This window comes from Anas platyrhynchos, chromosome 2, assembly GCF_047663525.1.
Source record: "Anas platyrhynchos isolate ZD024472 breed Pekin duck chromosome 2, IASCAAS_PekinDuck_T2T, whole genome shotgun sequence".
Lineage (NCBI taxonomy): Eukaryota > Metazoa > Chordata > Aves > Anseriformes > Anatidae > Anas > Anas platyrhynchos.
Window position 1 is genome coordinate 144,946,590 of NC_092588.1, and position 19,973 is coordinate 144,966,562.

The 19,973-nt window shown below is 40.0% G+C and overlaps 1 long non-coding RNA gene across 1 annotated transcript in view; it reads right to left on the reverse strand.

Moving 5' to 3' along the window:
* LOC106020161 (uncharacterized) overlaps window positions 1-19,182 on the reverse strand; it is a 44,829-nt gene extending 25,647 nt beyond the window's left edge. The window contains exons 1-3 of the long non-coding RNA XR_005263793.2: window positions 18,875-19,182; window positions 14,571-14,691; window positions 2,747-2,881 (exon numbers count right to left, since the gene is read on the reverse strand). This is a non-coding gene — a long non-coding RNA (uncharacterized lncRNA). The remainder of the gene's footprint in view (window positions 1-2,746; window positions 2,882-14,570; window positions 14,692-18,874) is intronic.
* Window positions 19,183-19,973: the final 791 nt, after the last annotated feature.

The following is a 19,973-nucleotide window of genomic DNA, read 5'->3' on the forward strand; positions in this document are numbered from 1 at the left end:
TGTCAGCTTCACTGACCACTGCATTCACCTCATGGGCTAGAAAGTCCCTTGAAGATCTGCCACATCCTATTGTTCTGAAGATGCATATAGATAGATACACTGAACGTAATAAGTTCTGTTTTCCATGTGTTAATAATGCTAGAAATGCTTACAAGGACGTATAATAATGAATATAAGTTGAAAAGAGTGGGAAGCACATGCTCATGGGGTGTGTGGACATAGGAAAGAAGATGCTTTTACCTATTAAGTACAAGATATATGGGAAGTCTGCACAAATCTTCCTGGCTTTCTGTCACATAAAGGTAGGCTCACTTTCCCATTTTAAAGATGAATTTAATAAAGTGAACGATAGGGCCAGATTAATTTTGTTTTCATCTGTAGGTATTGTACCAGTGGGAAATGCCATCTGATAAAGGGTCTGATTCAGCTACCAACCTTTCTTGAAAAGGCATAATAGAATAAAAGCTATCTTCAAAGGACATTGATGTATTTATGTACTGAAATTAAAAAGTAGATACTTCTGTCTTTGCTAAAGTTGACTGAGTTTATGCCACATTTCTCCAGCAATCTAGCAGCTTGGCTCGGTGTGAACAATGTTCTGCTTTTGTGTCTCGGGGTCAGTGGCCCTGCCTGTTATTCTTGGAGACTTTTTTTGGTGTGTAATAAGCTAACTATGTGAGTTACCAGTTCTGCATAAGGAGATGAACACTGTTCACAGAGAGAGAAGAGACAGTTTTGAATCTAAGGAAATAAAAGGCAGTGCAGTATCTTTATTTTCATTCTAGCCTAACAAAGCTTGATGCTGGCATGCTCAAATCTAGGCAGAATGCTCAAATCTTGACAGTCTTGGAATATCAGCAAAATTAAAACCATGAGCACAGAGGGTTTTTCTTTTAATTGGGATTACTGCCTCCACTAACAAATTGCAAACATAGACTCAATATAGCTGTAAACAAAAACCTGCGTGTAGAACCCCATGTATTGTTCAAATAGACACCAAATAAACTTCTCAGCATAAATGCTCCTTCTGCACTACCCCCTACACTCTCTTTACCTATATACGGATATATAAACAAAGCCACACATTTTCATTGGCTTTTTTTTTTTTTTCTTCTTTAGAAAGTACGGGCATTTATCCCCACCAGACTGTTTATAATGATGCTCTAGGTTTAGCTGCATGTCCCCTTTGGCTTTTCTCCTGAAGCGGAGAAACATTTGCACAGAGCACACCAGGTGTTACTTTCATATCCTCAGACATACTGGAATATATTAACACAAACACTAAATCAAAACACAGCAAAATTAATGATCACGGCTAGGCTAGAGAAACCAAACTCCTTATTACCAAACAAGACTTGTGTATTGTTTCTGTTATCTTAGTTCCCAGATTATTATAAAATCAGATACCAATATCTAATTAGCTGTTCTAATTGTTGGTTTGAGTTTGCATAAATTATGCAGAAATGCCCAACTTTCTCCTGCTTTAATCAATATAATATGTCAGAAGGTTGCTTGGGGTTGTAAGATAATGAGATAACTAAAGCAGTATCCTGTACACTTCATTATTATAGGCCACAGCCAAAAGAAATATCAGTATTTCCAAATTATCCCCACTTAAGGCATGCAGTCTGAAGCCTACTGCTCATCAAGCAACTGCTTATCAGCCCTGTTTTCTTGTAATACTGCATGACTATCAAATAAAATGTAGATTGAATGATGTAAATGGATATATCTTTTCCAAAACCCTCCAATTCCTGAACACTATAAACTGCAGCATCGTTTCAATGTATGTATTTAATCTCTGTATGGATAGACCTTTAGAGAGGAACTTTTAAACCTCTGAGGGCATAATTTTGTCCAAAAATAACTCTCATTTCAGGTATGATCCCACTGTAATCCAAGTTCACTTCCAGGGCACTGTAACCTGCTCTTGCTTGTAACGCTAATACTTTAATATAGATGTAACTTCTATGAGTACTGTGGTCATTTACAAATGAAGCAAATTATTTAATTTCCTACAGAGCTGACATCTCTCTTCCACTTTCGTCTGCTGCATTAACACCCTTAATTATGAACAGATTCAAACAGTTTTGGTATAGAATATAGTTTTATGTATTAATGACATAAGTGAAGGATAAGAGTCAAGAAAAATATCATTGCAGTGGAAGAGGTGTGAATAAGTACAGTGAAAGACGTGAGTATTAGTGTTCATATATTCTACATGCTAATCTTCATAGCATTAGGCAACACTAGCTCTTCAGCTGTACAAATAAGACAACTATTCATCACAAATCCCCCTAAATTACCTAAGTACCCAAAGGGTGATTTCAGTGGAATTTAGGCATCTAAGTCCAAAAATTGGATTCTCAAAATGAATTATGCACATTTGTGTGAATTAAGTTCCCTCAGAGACAAAGGTTTTGTCGGTGTTCAAAGCCTCTTCCACCTTGGCCATCATAAGGCCACCACACTTAAACTAATTAAAGGTCTACCATTAAGCATTCCCTAACTAGATCCTAAAAGGAGTGATCCCACTGATATCATACACTGGAAAAAAACAACAACAGATTGTACACAAAATATAGTGGCATTGACAGTTGATGGCATCCATCAAAATTAAGATGAAATTAAGACCCAGAGGAGGAAAAAAAAAGAAAAAAAGAGAGGAAGAATGATTATTTCAGTGAGAGAAAGGTTCATTTAGTTGGGATATTGAGAACTTGGCTACTAAACACCAGATTCCTACCATCTTCCCCTTGCCCTTTCTGTTGATTGTTATTGATAAATTCTGCTCAGCTTCTTACTTAGCTTCTGACTGTTTTGAATTCCACTGAAAGTTCTTGCCCCAGCAGCAACAGAAGTCCAGCTTGAGCTTTGGATTCTACAAAAAAAAAAAAATAAAAATAAAAATAAAAATAAAAAAAAAAAACAGGTACTTAGGGTGGTTGTGGTCACAGAAAATAACACACAAACAGTGGCGGCAATGCAAATTAAACCCTAAGTTCTGAACAAACTTTTGTCATCAGAAGGGATGAAGGAATAGAATGCACACCCAGATCAAAATTTCACACCAGCTGTATATTTACTTAGGCCAGGATTTTCCTCATATGTTTCTCATACTATTAAACCATTAAAATGAGAAGAATGTGAAAAAGAAGATGGAAATCAGGATCCAGACTTGAAATTTGCTATTGCATTCTTCCAGTAAAATCAGAATGTTTACTTTTCTAAATAATCATGGGTGTCTTTCTATCTAGAATGAGTGGAATTGAAATTATTAACAATCTCAGTGAAAGATCAAGGAATGGGATATGGCTGTGACTGAACCACTCCTGGCAGCACTGAAAATAAGCTTATCCATTGACATAATGTAATGGAAGTAGTTTCTGCATAACACCTTCAGCTATGACCTTGAAGACAAATCCCTCTGGATTCAAAAGCCATTCTTTCCCAGTGAAAAACATGGAGACAGTTAAGGTAAACTATGGAAGAGCACAAATATAAGAAGTCAGATCGGAATGGGTGCTCTGAGAGAAAGTCTGGGTCTTTTCTTGAAAGAAGGTGAGGATACTGTTGAAATAAATACATTAATTAGTGCTTTGTCATAGGGCTTACAGAGGGGGATGGGTGGCAGATGTCAGAAACACATGGACATCTCCCAAGTGGGGAGGAAGAGATATTAAAAAGAAAAACAATTGAGGGTCATAACCTGACAGGTAATCAAGAAATTGAAATGTCTGAAGAATGACAGAACTTTGAGGCCAGATGGGATCCAGCATTCTGGAAAAATATGGCATTCAAATACATGGGGGAAAGAGTAATCACTTTAGTGCCCTGCAGATTTATAACATACATCCATAATGGCAGCACCTGTGTATCCAAGTACACTGTATGCACCCATTTCATCATTTGTGACTTTTGAGTGCATAGCATATCTCCTTTGTGTTTATTTTTGTTTCCTGCTAAAAAGCTTACTTTAGATGGAATTTTTTAAGTTGCTTTTCTTCCTCCAGCTCCTTGGTCTGTATTTCCTTGCCCTCCTCTTTTGTCCTGACTTCGACTTCACAACTGAACAGCAAATGAATCCACTTACTGCCTCTTTATTTCTTCGTTGGTACAGAAAGTGAACAAAATTGATCCTAACACTTATCATTATCCCCTTCCTCAAGGCACAGCCCTCCATGGTAAATTGTTCTCATTCAAAATGTCTGTCTTGGTAGCCAGACTAATTCTTTGCTCTTAAGCACCCAAACCATTTCCTAACCTATCTGTTTGATGAATGACCTTTGCATGTTTTAGCAAAAACCCTGGTATCTTTGGAGCAGATTAGCAGGTTACAACTTGGTATTAAAATCAAAATTGAAAAAAAAAAAAAAAAAACAAAGGAAACTTCTTGAATACTGTGCAGGAGATGTGGGTTGAGGATGAGGAGTTTGCAGCTGCTCCCCCACTATGTGATCAGAAATACATACAATGCTAGCCAATGCTCAAGAGGAAGATATGGTCTCTTTTGTCCATGCCTGACAAATTCATTCCTGGTTGTAAATGAAATTTAGAGTTGAAGAAAAGAGACAAAATCCAGGATTCTCAGCACAGAGCACTTTCAGGTATCCTAAGAAAGACACAATTTTACTTCTATTAAGCCAGGCCATCTGCAAAATAGACCTAATAATGTTATGTATTGCTAGTGAAGGATTTTTTTTTTTTTTTTTTTTTTTTTTTTTTTGGTAAGAAGCTGGAGACAGGGTGTCCTGCCAGAGGAATGTTAGCTGTGGGGTGACTGGGTGAATGAATGTGATACAATAGCAGGCATGAAGACTTTTTTTTTTTTTTTTTTTTACTTTATTTTTCTACAGCTAAAGCCCCTTCCTGTTACTCCAGTATTGTACATCTTTCTGAAAACCAGCCAAGGAGATTGAGCGGGTCCTCAGCTTTAAAGAGAAAGGCACTTGTTCTGTCCTCCTCAGGAGGCCGGGAGAAAGGGAGCAGGAGCCAGTGCCAAGACAACATGGGAACCGCACCCCAGTGGAGCACAGTGCCTGCCAGCAGCCCCTGCTCAGCTCAGACTGTGTGACCGCAGAGACAAGTCTCTACAAAGACATCTTCACTTACAGTGGAGCTACAGCAGCGTCAGCAGTTACATCGCCAGCTCTGTTTAAAGAGGCTGGACCCCCTGTTAAAACCAGTCTAATGATGTAAACTTGGACCCAATGCCTCAACAGTATTTGCTTAGATGTCTAATTCCTGCTGTAGTTAGATGCCTACCACCTTTGAGGAGTTCCATCTTCAACTGAGATCATTTGATAAAGAAATTAAATTGTCATGACAATCATTTAATACTTACTTTTTCATGCATCTTAGTGCCTTACAGTTTGTGCCTTACAGCACAAGATTCCTGAAAGATAGGAAACTATTATCTCTGCTCAGAAATGTGGTGCTAGGACATATGGTAGGTCAGGTCCATTGTCTAAATTCACACAGGAAACCTGTCTGAGCCTGGATTTAGAGCCAGGTCTCCAGAGTCTCAGCCCAGTGCACTAGATGATAGGCTGCCTTTCTCCTCTGGAAAGGTGACTGAAAACCCTCTGAAGCAAGAGACTGCATTCTTGTCTAACTGCAACAGTAGGAAGAAATTTAAATGCTAGTCAGGGTCAGGCAAGGGGGAAATTATGATTTAATTACAAAAAGTCAGCATGGATTCACAAAAGCAAGCCTGTGCTTAACAATCCACTGATGGGATTTTTTTTAGGTTGGATAATAAAAATATCTGATAACAGGAAGCTATACATTCTGTTTAACTAGATTTTTATGTAGAAAAATATCAGGTTCTTTGTGTTCTATGTCTGACTACAGGGATGCAAAAGAAATCCCCTTTTAACACCTACCGATGACAGCTTTCTGTTAGAAACTACAAAGACTTCTCTCTCACATCACAGAGATGGGGATGAGAAGACAGTTTTAAACCTCCAGAAACTTCAAAACGTGATCGAGAACATTAAAAAGGAGGGAGTCTCTCATCGGGCCATTCATAGTGAGACTCACCAAGGAGATGTAAGCCCAGAGCAAGATACATATCAGTCTCTGCTCCCCACAGCCAGCTTGCCCCTGGCTAGAGAGGTATATGGAGGTGTGAGAGGGATAGAGAACCCTGTTTGACTCCGGTACAATAGAGAAGTCTAAGAGCTACCAGGTAATGCCCCATCTTCCTATTCTATTTCTCTATATTTGCCTTTTCTGGATATCTAAATTTAATAAGCTACAAATTAGCATGAATATTTTTAAAGATGTATCTGTGAATGTTAAAAGTTTAACATGTAAGGATGTGACTAAAAGAGAGTCACAAGGATTAGTATGAGGATCAATTTTCTTCACTTTCTATATCAGTGACCTGGAAGAAAGAAGATGCAGTAAGTGGATTACATTCACTGATGTTATAAAGTGAAGGGGCAGTCAAGGCAAAGAAGGAGGGCAGCAAAATTCAGAATACACAGTCTAGGAGCCACAGACAGATAAGTAGTTATAGGTTTCAAAATACATGTATGAAAGGTAGTAGTCATACATTATGAGACATTAAGGAAGTGCAATATATGGGGTTAGTGGTGGATAAAAGTCTAACATCGTTAGCAAAAGTGCTGAACAGCAGCAAGAAAGTGGGAAAAAAAATCTCTAAACTGTAATATAGAGAAAGGTAACTGTAAAGCAGGGAAAAAAAAAATCATTCAAATCGTGCAAATGAGGCTGGTTTTGTGACAAAATATTGCATATTTCTAACCAGCTATGAAAAACATGTTGTTGAAAAAAAAAATGGTAGAATAGGCTTCTGCCAGAAACTGACAGCTGTTGAAATATCTTGATTATCCAGGGACTGGAGATGAAATCCAGGTTTGTATTACTGAGGATAGAAGATTAAAAGGAGGCCTTGCTGCAGTACACACAGTCCTAAGGGGAAAAGAGGAGAAATGATACCAGGTTCTTGGAGCCAGTGACAACAGCGAGGGCAGGGAGGCTTGGACTTCAGCGAAGGGCAGGTCTTAGAGGGGCTGGGGGGATTTCTTTGCACAGGCAATGAATCAAGTAGCAGACCAAGGGTAACAACCGGGACTAGGAGCATAAAGAATTTTAAGAAGGAGTTTGGGGTATATTGACAGAGCAGGACCAATATATGGGGTACAGTGGTAGCCTGTACAGGAGGCCACACACTGACATGACTCCCATACCTGCTGTTCTCCTCACTGTCTGTGGGGCTGACTGGGAGGTTGTAGAGATGTGTAGGGATTATTGTGAACACTGGATTGGATTCCATGTGAAGCTTTTCTGCCCTCTTTTTCCTTCCAGCAGCCGCTAACTAGCTCGCTTTTCCCCTTTTGCTGGCTGCTCTACAGTTCCTAGGCTGGGGTGGCTGCTTTCAGCTGCTTCAGGAAATGACTGCCCTGACCACCCCCAGCACTCCTTTCTTTTTCTCTGTGTGATCTGTGCTTGCTACTCATTTGTCACAGCCATTAAGTTGTCTCACACCTTCCACGCTGGTCTGCTGACATCTCTCCCCTTCCCAGTCCTCCCCAGCCGCAGGAGCAGCCATGTCCCTCACCTCCTAGCCCAGGCCCAGCCTGCATCTTCTCTTCCCACCACCCTTTCACAGCATTTCTGTGCTCTTTCATCCGCTCTGGTAATTGCTGCCTCTGAATGGGACCTTCTTGGCCACCCCTGACACACACCACATTCAGCAGACTCTTGAAGTCTGTTGCAAACTGCCTCCAAAGCTGCTGCTCCATTAATCCCATGTCATTTGATTTGCTGGCCTGGTGTAATGCACATTCTTTTGCTCACTGCTTCGAAAGAGAAAGATCCTGGTACATAGTTTGTGTGATTTTTGGTCTTAAAAAAATTTCCCGAGTCCACAGTGTCTGAGTGGGCTGAAAATTTCCATACTGTTTTCCTCTCAACCTTGAAATAAATGTTAACTGAACTGTGAAAAGCAAACCATTGACCATGTTTCTGTCTGAACAGATTCGTGCTAACAATATTCAACCTTGCACTATCACCCAGCATTTCTTCTTTGCATCAAAGCCCTTAGCAGACACTCCACAATCAATGTTGCTTTCCTAAACCATGATAATTATCATCTGAGCCAACAGATTGGTCCTGCAGTACAGATGAATGTTCTAGTCACTGTAACCAATTTCATGAAATCAAGCCTTGCTGTGGGCTTGCAGAGAGGTCTTAGAAACCCTATGGTATCATGCCCTACACCATGTGACTAGAGCAGCAGGGAGTCCTGGTGAAGCTTAGGGACAGACCCAGATTGTTCCTTCCCAGCATCTTCTGAATCATCCTGAATGCATCAAAAACTATGGAGTCAAAAATTGAATTTGGTTATTTCTAATATTAAAATAAATGGAATAATTTGGCTTATGTGAATTTCCTTATGACATATAAGACCAGAAACAGCAAATTCCCTAGTGGGTATATATGATTAATGTATGATGAATTTATAACATTTTTGCTTCTGACAGACATTCAGAAGTTGGGGTCTGGTCTACTAACACTCTCTCTAAATAAAATTTCACTTTTTCTTTTTCTGACAGCAAACTTGCTGGCAAGCCAGAAAATATCAGAGAAATAGATACATTTGGGAGAAGGTTTTACATTATTATTGGGTCTTTGTTCCAAGCAATTTCTGCATCTTAGGGATCAAGGTGAGCCTCCCATAATGCACCTGCTAGTAAGCAGGTATAAAAAGAAAGTATTTCTAGGCATTTATCTTTGAGATATCAGACTCTAAGATGAAAAGACGACTAGGGATTTACTGACCATCATAGACAATAGCTCGCTATGATTAAAGCTACGTATGGTTACCTGGACAAAACTACATCAAAGTGCTAATTAGGGAACATATGCTCCTGACTGGATCGCCTCTGAGGCTAATATGCTTTCATTTGTGTTAAAACCCCTAGCTGATGCAGAGAATCAGTGTGAGCTAGAAAGATATATCCATGTAATGGACAGTATTACTGCACTCTACCATCTTCTCTGTGATATATTCGCTTTATGCAGAGAAACAAAATTTGTGTTTATCTCAGTGCCGAGACATCCAATTAAAGAGCCTTGTCCTAAAAAATCATCTGGCTGAAAGTAAAAATGAAAGAAAATTGGTCTGATTCACTTATTCCCAATGATAGGTACTTAACTGTCACTTCTCAGGAGCTCCTAATCCTATAATATTCCCAAAAGGCTTGCTATAATCAGGATAGAACATATTTATGTGGAGAAGAAAGGAAAAATACCACCCACATCTTATACATGAATACAGAGACATTTGAAAAACAAAAATAAACAACAAAAAACATGAACACACATATATATAAACTAATATATAACGTATAAAAACATATCTATATTTATATATAGAGAGAGAAACTAAAACAATGGATAGGTGACAAAGCAAATGGAGGAAATATATATATTGGCAATAGAGCAGCCAAGAGTACATTATGCTAGAAAGATTTGAATGTCCCTCTGGTTGTGGAGGGTCTATGGGGAGCAGAGCTGCACCTGCTCTCTGGGGAACACTGTCTTACTCTCCAAAACTGACACATAACAGACAGTGGTACAACAAATCAAGTCATACTGAAGGAAGGATGACATTGTTTAACCTGAAAAAAACAGCATCCAGCTAGTCTCCTACTGAGCCAGAAAACTGCATACACTTAAATGTAAAAGAAACCAGACCTATCTCTACAAGTCAGACAGTCTTTGATACTCTTTTATCTAAGAAAGAACAGATCCCCATTGTTTCCCAATTGGACATGGACCATTTGGAGGCCATATGGACATCCAAGTTTTACTGCACATGCGAAAGATATTTTACAGTAACAAGTCGACATTCTCAATGCTTCTTCATAGAGTGAGCATGAGTCTGTAGGGTAGATCAAATTCTTCCTTAAGGAAGAAAACAAAACAGTAGGACTAATGCTACTAAGTGCATTACATTTAGCGCTCCACTTCATCTAGTATAAAAGTAGGTAAGGGTAGCAAAGGTGTATTGAAAATGACTGCAGAGGTGCTGACCCTCCGGAAACTCAGCCGCTTTCATTTATTGCTTACTTGAAGAAGTAATTAGGGTTCTCACTTCTTGGCTAATGCCTCCTAATGGTCACTTTATTCTTGAAAATTGTACAGTACCATAACGGTTGGAAGGTAAAGTAGTTGTGTAAAAAGGTTTATTAGGAATGGCCCAGTAAAACTCTAAAGGGGGAAAAAAATTCTCTCAGAACTATGAAGGCTTTTGGCCTTTGTTTCTGGAGAGAGGAAGAATAAAATAATTTGTTTGGTAGTGTGCAGACAATACAGGCAATAGGAATACATAATTTAGCCCAAGTGCTGTGAATGCAAAAGGCTGATCTTGTGGACGAACAATGCCCTGTCAATATGAGCTCCTGTTTGTCCTTTGGATGTTTCTATCAGAGAGCAGAGTTTCTTTCATCCTTTACACAATGTAGTTTCAATTTCTATGTGAGAAAACTAGAGGCAGCACTCTCCTTTATTCAGTTATTTTATTCTACTTACCCACATGCTGCTTCCACTGCAGTGGTGTTAGTTAAATGCATGGGCGAGTGAGCAGATCTGGAGCCTTTTCCACATGAAGGCTGTGCTTCTGCTCACAGTGAGTGTTCAGGCTGGTGCACCTTCACATGCTGGAGCAGCCTCATGCAGGACAGCAAGAACTTGCCAACCTGACACATGTGAGGATGCTAAAACTGTAGTTAGGCAATTGCTCTCAAAAACAGTGAGTGCCCAGCACTGGAGGGATGCACATACTCCTAGAGGTGACAGGGCTAGATGGGTGTGGGACAGATAGCAGCTTTTATTTTGTCAGTGAAAGCTTGACTGGACTGAAGCAGTACTGGCCTGGCTAGGAGATAAGTTATAGCTGAGGAAGGGTTTCTGTACCTGGTCCATCATTTGTCTTACAAAAATTTCATCTTATTCAGAAATGCATCATTTCCAGTGCATGTTTCTCAGAAATCCTTGGCTTCTTTATTATGCTTGATTCCCTACTTCCAGTGACGAAGCAAAAGAAGCCTTTAAATCCACAGACTCCTGACTCAGCATCATCAATAACTGAGCTGTTAAATCAGCTCCTTCTTGCTGAATGGCACTTTATTCTTGACTAGAGCCTGTTGCATGAAGACCATGTTTCTTTTAAAAACTAGGTTGTTCTGAGCTAAAATTCTCCCAATATAAACGTGCTTTTCAAACCTCTGATTGGCTTTGTCAATGTGTAAAATCCCATTTTTTCCACATATTCACAGTAATTCAAACGTAGATGTCAATCACTTTTTCATTCCCGGGAAACAATTTTGTACCATGGAATACATTTCATTCCTGTCACGGCACAAAGTGAACTATTTGAAAAGGATAAATATCACTTAAGAAAATATATTTTGCCCTGCTCCTGCAGTACTGCTTTTAAAATGTTATTTCTTATTGTATTTTCTCCTACAACCTGGCTTTGTGATGCTGCTGTTTGCATGCAAAAGCTATTTAAGTGGAACGTTGCACCTCACTTGTTCAGAGCTTATAATGAAGAAAAATGTGCAAAAGCATTACTTTGTGAAAACCGATAAGTAAGCATACTGACTGTCAAATGATGTCACCCATGCTTGGCAGACAAAAAAATAAATGACTGCATAAGCCCAGTACAAGAGTCTGTGATCCACAGAGCATGAAATGTCTTGGGGACTAAGACTCTGTATTCTGCGTTTCTTCATACGTCTTACTGATTCTCTGTTTCTTTTACTGCCATGCAGATTCTGCAGCGCATTGCAAAACAACTAGCTGTGAGACCCCTTAAATGTATGTGGGATCAATCCCTTATGAGATATTATCTCATTAAGACTGGCCCAAACCCCAACCTGCTCAGTGATATTTAGGTTACTGCATTAAGTTGACAGAATGCAAAGAGTCATTACACTGAGGTACTCAGCAGAGAGTATGCATTTCTCCATTAAAAAAAAAAAAAATGGAGGGGGTGACCATTTTTAGCTTAACTGTTCTCATAAACAGACAGAGGTAACAAACCCCATATTAAAACTATTCAGTTACTCCTACCCAATATCTGCCTGGTGCTAGTTCTGTGCTACTCATGGCATCTGGCAGTGTTTTCGCTTAAATAGGGTTGTTGTTTGTTTTCCTTGCCAACTCTGCAATCCATATCTGCTTTTGTTTGGGGAAAGTGAGACTATTTGGTGATGCTTCTGACAGAAAGACAATAAGCAGTTTGTATGCATCCTATGTACGTGGGCTCAGTCCTCCGCTGTGCCTGGTTAATGGTGCTGCGCTGCAGAGGGGAAGGGCAGCAAGGTAGCTGTGCCATGTGGGAGCTCTTGAAATGCTGAAACCAGGACAGCAGCTGCCTCGTGCTCCAGGCTGTACCTCCAAAAATGCTGCCTGGTGATATTTTCTCCCAACAAAAATTCACTGAGAGTTCAGGCTGCTCTGACTTTGCCCTCTCCTGATCTGACATGTCCCCTGTCTCCAGAGATGGGGAAAAGGTGGCTGAAAGCCAAAATGGGGAAATCTCAACATAATATCCTATTTAGAGGAGCAGCTAAATTGCAGAAAAGAGTGACAGTATCCTCCTTTGGAGGGCTCAGAGTAGGGACAGGGGTCTTGTGTGAGATATTTCACTTGCAAAAAGGAGCAATTTAGGCTCTTCTGTTAGCAACCAATTACTCTGAGTAACAGAAAAAAAATCATAGCCAGAGTTTTAGAGCTGCTTCCCTACCTGGCCATGGAGGCACAGCAATGAGGATCTCATGAATCATGAAGATCTGTATGACACAGAGCTATAGATATGACTAGATATTTCCTCTAATGTTATCTAAGTGCAGTGATGAGTTCTTCCTTCTCGTGCCTGTCTGAGCAAGAGATGTGACAACCCCAAAGAGAGAAGAGATAAGGGAAAGTGTAGAAAATAAATTAATACGGTTATAACCATATGAAGGTACACGAAGCATGGAGCAGAGCTTGAAAAGGAGAACATTTTGCTTTGTAAATTCAAATCAGAAGAGCCGATTCTTTCTGCTTTCAAGAACACTGCAACACCACTTGTCTCCCACAGCAGGCTGAAAATCAGCATGAGGGAAGGAAGTGAAGACCAAAACTAAAATAAAAGCTTGTGGCATCCAGGTGCTCAGGAGAGACAAATTTGCCTTTGGTTGTGAAGTTACTAGTGTAATTTTTGAAATAAAAATGTTGCTCTGTTAGAAAAGAGCTTCTATTCTATACCATTATTTCTGAGATTTGTCCTTCCAAAATTAAGCACATTTCCTGATGAAACTGGAAGCTTCAGGCTTTTCCTGCATTATTTTTCATGTGTTTTGAAAACTAGGATGACCGATATAATAATTTAGATTAGGTAATAGTTGTCTTTTTAAAGTATATCTCTGCTTGCAGCAACTTCCCATTGCTATAGTGAGCAAGCAAATAAATGCACAGATATATGATAATGGAAATGTTTTCTTCTTTTGCTCATTGCATTTTTCATTAACAAGCCTCAGGGAAAAAAAAATAGTCATCTCTAGTAGCACATTTGGAGATACTTTGTCCCTCATGGTCTTCAGAGAGGTTATGTACAGGTGCAGAGTGGAGATTGTATGCCAACAGTATTCTGTATGCTCTAGCATGTATCTCTGAACAGCTTCTGGTGATTTAAGATACTATAAGGAAAAAAAAAAAAGAACATTATGCCTTTCTGTGGCATAGCTATGGGAGAGAATAAGGAATATCAGCTCAACCGAATAAATTTGTTTTAATCACTAATTTGCTGGAAAAAAAAAAAATCTTTCTCCAATCATATGATGTTCTTTTAAGATCTTCCTTCTTCAACACCCACTGTGCCAGTATTCTTTTGTTGCTCATTCGTGAGCAGCACATTACTGACATTCAATAATCAACATATTTTTCCTAGAAATATTATGTGCCATTTACTGAAAAGCAATGTTTAAGGGGTTGTTTTGATGAAATTGCCTTCCAGGAAACTCGTTTATACACACCTTCTGAAAAACGAACAACATGATCTGACACAGATAATGTTAATGTACTCATAAAGGTGAATAAGAATGTGAGTAGCCACACATACAAATAATACTACAATATTAAAAACTCCATATCTACCTCCACAACTTTTGAGATGTATTGTAGGCCATATGTTAGACTGCAAGATGTCTTTTTGTACATTTTTCAGCAGCAGCAGAGCTTTCCAATGCAACAGGCTGAGTCCTGGGGAAATTTCCCTTCATTTCATCCAATTTTTCCCACAAGTGTACAAGTGAGATAACTTGACTTAATGATGTCATTTCAGTGCCAGCCTCTTCAGCAGCAATTACTGAAGGGGGAAAAAAAAATAAAAGAATGAATTCCCTGGGTGCTTTTGTTAGTTCTTCATTATTTTCTCTTTGAAAATTATTCTTCCATACTTCATCTTGAGCTGCCTTTTTTCAAGCTGAAAAGCCCTATTGCTTCCTCTGAATACATGGACATGACCACCCACACTAGAAAAACCTTACCTCTTGCTGAGCTTCTCTGAAATGGTAGGCAGCAGGGCTCATGCAGCAATAGAACTTCATGATCACAGGGGAAGGAAATAGTGCAAGGCTAGGAATCCTCCTGCTGCTTCCATGTGATTTCCTAATTTCAAAATAGGTTGAGAAATAATAGGGGGAAAATATATTGTGAGAATTTCCTCTGTGTTCTTCTGTGATTTCCTGCCTGGCCAGTTGTATGTGGAAGGAACTCTATTAAACTGCTACCCCAACAGCAGCAGCTTTGTACTTGGTCTAACAAGCAGGAAAACTTTATTCTCCAATATTGTTAAAAGGAAGTTTTCCTCTTGAATCAAGGAAGTGGAATCACAGGGGTTATTCTCTCTGGCTTTTGATTTTTTCCTGGCCCCCAGCATGAATGAGATCTTGATTTTGAGCATGTGAAAGGTTATGATTGTTCACACTCAGTGCTCTGTTTTGGTCCAGTATTTTACGTGAGATCCAGCTGTGATGATTTTGATGCTTGTCACACAAACAGTTAGAATGGCTCTGCAGTTTGGGATGCAGACACTTTGTGTGGGCTACATACTAGGAACAGTTACTGGGAACCACCTTTCATGTGACGTTTTGGGGCGGAGATAGTTCATATTACTGCTTTACTTCCCTCCTTCCTTGTAAACCTTTTTCTGTAAAGGGTCAACCTGTCTGTTCCTACCTCAGTCTAAACTTAGAGTGTCAGATAGTATAATAATTTTTTAGGGACACAAAAGGAAACCTAGGCAGAGCTAAGTCTCACACTAAAAATGCCATGGCAAAGTGTCAATGCTACCTAGAAAAATAATGATCTTGAATTTCCTTTTTAAGAAAAATAGCTAAAATAAACAGTATTATAAAACGTATTGATTATAAAACCCAGGGCAAGCCCCGATTTACTCCTCCACCCAGAGGACTGTTGGCTTTACACTGTACATGTATTATGAACAATCACAGCAAAATCAACCAGGTACTAAATTACCATTTCTGCCATCTACCCACTTGAAATATCTTTATTTCAGTGTACCATTTTCCACACCTCAGTACAGTGAATTTTGTCAAGTTGTCCCATCAGCCACAAATCACCTTTTTGTGTGTATATATGTCTGTGTCTCTGTCTGTGTGTATGGTGGTTTGGTTTGGTTTGGTTTGGTTTGGTTTGGTTTGGTTTGGTTTGGTTTGGTGTTTTCTGTTTTTCAATTCAGAAATTTTACTTCAGTTGATTAGCATTATTTGAGCATGCATTTTTTTGTGGTTTCTTTTTCCTTTCCTTCTCTAAATTGTTTAAAGAATAACCCACTGAAGGAAGTGAATGAAAACTGACATCACACTGTGTCAGATGATTAAGCATTCCAGAATTTTTATTTCAAAATATAGTGGATTATTGTCCCTTTAGACAGTGGATTTTTACTGTGCTACCACCTAATGAGAACACATGTGGTCTTCAGAGCTGAAGTCACAGAGGGGCACTGCTTTTAAATCCCATGAATTGTCTGGTAGACTTGTTATTTGCTTTCCCCTCTCCATCCCCAGAGTTTCATAGCCTTTGAACACCTCAGAAGAAGTGCTAATGCTCTACTTCACAGAAAATGTCCTAGATACAAACTGGCCCACTACAACAACAGCCTGAGTCCCATTGCTCTCCAGTGCCGGTCTGGCTTCACTATTTATTTTAAGCCAGATATGGGAGCGAAGAGGCAGTGAAAGGTCAGGAGAATGGCTAAAATATGTACTTAGGGGGGTCACAACTGCGGGAAGAGGAGCTCAGCCACGCCAGGCTCCTCCACCAGCTCCCCCCATGTTCTGATTTCTCACTCCGAGTCGGTTGGACTCTCCCACCGCACATTTGCTCAGGCTGAATCCCACTGTGGGACTGTTGCTCAGCAACAGCAACTAGAACAATTTGTTTTTGGACCATTCGGAAGATGATTACATTTGCGGCATATTCCCCCCCCCCCCCGACCCCCCCTTCACCCCCCCCAACCCCCCCCCCGTACCTATTCCTGGATGTTGTAAATATTCATCTGAGTTTTGCATATACAGTAGTTTCCCCTTTAGGTAAAAAACATACCATCTAAATGAGCTTTTAAGAGTACTTTACTCTGATGCATGCCTACATTTCTTCTCATTCAGTAGATATAATGTTGCACATGAAATGGCTTTGTTGGGCTTCTGGGGGTTTTGTTTTGTTTTGTCTATGTCAGACGAATTTCAGCTGGAGCAGGGCCGGCCTCTTTATGACAGTGCTGCTTCACTGCTTTGTTTGAGACACATAAAACAAGTGAAGGATTTAAATAGTTGTGAACACCTGAATGACTTTAAAGCATTCTACTAAAAGATAGGTTCAGATCTCCAGATTTCCAATTTCCTTCCTAATTGTTTCTTTATCTACAAATCTTTCAGCGTCCCATCAGAAACAGATTTCCAATGCTTTTATCTTAAAAGAATTTGTATAAGGACTTTAATGCAATATTCAAATCTTTGTCATAGATTTCCCTGTGCTTTCACCTGCAATATTAATTTATTCTGAATCTTCTCCCCTTCTGACACAGAAAATACAGTTGCAACGGTCACTTTCCAGTACTGCTACCCTGACCTGCCACCCTTTTGGCAGGGCATTCTCTCATTGCTGGAGAGCAAATAAAATGTGCCTACTTTTATGTCTTTATGTGCTTGCTTCATGCCAGCATATGGACATCCCCCCATCCCTTCCATGCTTGGTGAGGCTAATTTAGATATCACAGCTACAAACATCCCCTACAGCCACCCCCTAATGTCTTGCCCTCAGACCTGATGGAGTACAAGAAGGAAAAGAGAGAAAAGGTGAGGGAGGAACCAAAAAAGAGTTCAGAAATCAAATATTACTGGCTAAAACAATGATATGGATGTGTGCACGTGTGTGTGTCTGTTTTTGTGTGTTCAGAGAGGCTGGGTCCCAGCCCACTGAAGCACATGGACATGCTCCTTTGTTTACCTTCAGTACTTTGTTTTTAGCTAGGCTTATGCTCCTGTACCTTACCACCTTGGACGAGGGTAGTTTGCTTTCTGCCCATGTAGATATATGTTGGGAATCATGCATTTTAGCACAGCCCTTGCTACACTTATCCTGCCTCAGCACCCTCTTCTGGGCTTCCAACTTACAGGTAGGGAAAAGGAAGAAGGCAGCAAACATGGCATTGCTCTCAGGTTTTCAAGAGCTTTGTTGTCAGGGGCACTGTTCCCCTTGGGCTCCCTGAGGAGCAGAGGATGCATCTGTTCCTCGTGGGGGCTGGCTCCAGAGACAGCAAACCATGTCCCAGTGCTCGCACCACTTTGGAGGCTCCAGCTAATCCCTCTCTGCAGCACAGCACGGCTCCTTGCTCCTGCAGCCCTGCCCTGAAACCTCTAATGGGGAGCTGCTCTGCACAGAAGAAATCTTTTATACACAGAAGCCCACAAGATATGCGGGGAGGAGGCAGGCAGGTACACAAACACACAGAGTCAAATGGCACTAGGATAAGCTCTGTTTCAGACTCCCCTCTGTGCATGCCCAAAAACAAAAGCTATTTTTTCTTCCTAATTAGTTGTGTAAGAGCAAACACTAATGCACAGTTGACCTAAATACAAAATCATATTTTTTCTCACTTTCCTCAGTGCATGCTATGTTTAGCTTTTAAGTGTACATTTTATTTCTTAAACTTTGTATTATTATTATTTTTATAAATGCAGGTTAAATGTTAATCAATGAGGTAATCTTCATTAAAATTACTAGATATTGATATTCAGTTCAAACCAGATATTTCCTCATTACTTTGAAGGAACAAATTACCAACTCCTGCTTCAGTGAACTCCTTAATACAACACGCATTTATCCATGCCCCATGGGGGTCATTACAATGAGATTCACCTCTCTGTGTGCACATATATATATTTAAAAATAACCCTCTCAAAACTTCCCTTTTGTCTTTCAGCAGGAAACATATCAAACATCAACTGCAAATTTCAGACAGACATCAATATCATGCTAACGCAGTTGAGTTTCACTAAACCCAATGCCAAATTAACTTTTACAGGGCAATTACAAAATCTTATAATCATGCAAATTAGTAGTAAGCAGCTTACATCTTCCAATTAAATTGCCACCTGCTATTCCAAGATCCAAGTTAGTCATGGTAAACTTTTTCTCCTTCCGTTTTAAAGAAAGACTCTTAATGTGGAGAGGCATCAATGTATGGATTAGCCTTCCCAGGGGCAGGGGGTCCAACTCCAAGCAAGCATAGGCAGGTTGTTACAGCAAAAGAAAAACAAGTACATACCATAGTGAGAAGAGAAAAAGGAATTAGCCCTTCAGTCTTTATCAAATTTGAATGTCCAGATGTATGCAGTGAACTCAGAACCACATCCTGGCTTCATCATAAGTCCACAACCAGGCATGATCTGCCCCCTTCTTCCATCCCCTCCTTATATGAAGCAGAAAAGATGCTGCTATTTGGACAAGGGCTGGCCTCTGACTCTGGAGATCAGCACAGTATTACCCAGCACAGTGTCTCCCTTTCTGCTTAGTCCACAAGCAACCAGATGCACTGTGCAGTTTTCCTTACAGCACAACCACACAGCACATTGCACAACTTTCTCTTAGTTGTCTGTAGGGTAGGCAGTGGGAAAAAAGAACCAGTAGCTGTAGTTCTCTTTGAGGTGAGGCAGTAAGGTGAGGCTAGGCTGCTTAATGGATTTACAGAAGCAAATTAGGGTTTTAAGAGTTAATTTCATAAATTCACCACAGTGAAAGTGTCATTGCTTATTACTCATTAAGTATGGGCTTTGTAGAAAAGGAGAGATTTTTCTTGCTAAAAGCAGACAAAAAAAGAATGAACGTCTTGGGCTCCTAAAGCAGCAAAGATGCCAAAGCGTACTGTGGCCTACAGAATTAACTACAATGATGCAAATCAAATGTCTCAGAGTAAAAGTCAGGCATGAAACATAGCAGATAATGAAAACCAGTGTCAACTCTGGAAAACATTATGGAATTAAGTGTTTTTTTTCTTTACTGTCATCTTCTCCTTACCTCGCTGCTCCCCAAAGGGCACACAGCAGATATGATTTGTGCAGCTGGGACAGGATGTGTGCATGTGTAGCGCACTGCCTGCAGTTTCCAAGAGGTCAATTATCAATGGTTGTAGCCAACAGTGCTGTTCTTCAAAATCAGTTTAGCTGACATCCATCCTGATGAGATTCATGCAGTTTTGACAGAAAGCTGTGCTCATACAGAGAGCTGCTGCTGCTTAAACTTTCGAGGCGTCATGAACAATTTGCAGCCAGCAATCCAGGTTCTTCTCAGGGACAGCTTTTCAGGCCAGCTTGGCAGATTCCCCCAGGAGCTCAGCATTCCCTGGGCTGGACTCTGATCTCAGGTAT